Source organism: Limulus polyphemus, unplaced genomic scaffold, assembly GCF_000517525.1.
Source record: "Limulus polyphemus unplaced genomic scaffold, Limulus_polyphemus-2.1.2 Scaffold1960, whole genome shotgun sequence".
NCBI classification, from domain to species: domain Eukaryota; kingdom Metazoa; phylum Arthropoda; class Merostomata; order Xiphosura; family Limulidae; genus Limulus; species Limulus polyphemus.
This window is the reverse complement of record NW_013667570.1, coordinates 23,763-24,630: the sequence shown is the minus strand read 5'-3', so window position 1 is coordinate 24,630 and position 868 is coordinate 23,763. Positions and strand designations below refer to the sequence as shown.

At 37.3% G+C, this 868-nt stretch overlaps 1 protein-coding gene across 1 annotated transcript in view; it reads right to left on the bottom strand.

The window, feature by feature from the left end:
- The window catches only part of LOC106465491 (blood vessel epicardial substance-like), a 23,941-nt gene that overhangs the window by 6,284 nt on the left and 16,789 nt on the right, over positions 1-868 (bottom strand). The window lies entirely within an intron of this gene.

Genomic DNA, 868 nt, shown 5'->3' with positions numbered 1-868 from the left:
TCATAGCAACTGTCATAAAAACATGACTTTTTTTTTTTGGCGTTTCGGACCTGAAAGTAAACCTAAAGCGAACAAATATATATATGTATGCATAGGTACACGAACATGAAATCTGACATGCTATCAGTCACACAATAGAATGAGAGGTATCAGACAGGTTTTTATAAATTTGATTTTTTTTCTTTCTTCTTAGATTTGTTATTATTTCAACATAAACTATAAGAAATAATGATCAACGAATAAGATAAAAATATTTTAATAAAAATTATACGGCTTTAGTTAGTAATATTACTACTTATACTAAGGTAAGTAAAATGTCAGTAATCGCCACAAACATTTACCGTAAAGACGTGAGGAAACACGGGTCGCAGGTTCGAATCCCCGTCCCGCCAAACATGCTCGCCCCCTTTCAGCCGTGGGGGCGTTATAATGTGACGGTCAATCCCAATATTCGTGGGTAAAAGAGTAGCCCAAGAGTTGGCGGTGGGTGGTGATGATTAGCCGCCTTCTCTCTCTCCAAACATGCTCGCCCTTTCAGCCGTGGAGGCGTTATAATGTTACGGTCAATCCCAATATTTGTGGGTAAAAAGAGAGTAGCCCAAGAGTTGGCGGTGGGTGGTGATGACTAGCTGCCTTTCCTCTAGTCTTTTAATGCTAAATTATGGACGGCTAGCGCAGATAGCCCTCGTGTAGCTTTGTGCGCGAAATTCAAAACAAACAAACAAACAATCCAAACACCAAAAATATGAGTAACATAACCAAACCAAAAAAAAAAATATATATATATATATAAAGACAATCCCAAAGAAGGTATTGATCAAAATCCCAGCAGAAGCTTTAAAACAACTAATTTTGTCGTGATTAAAAT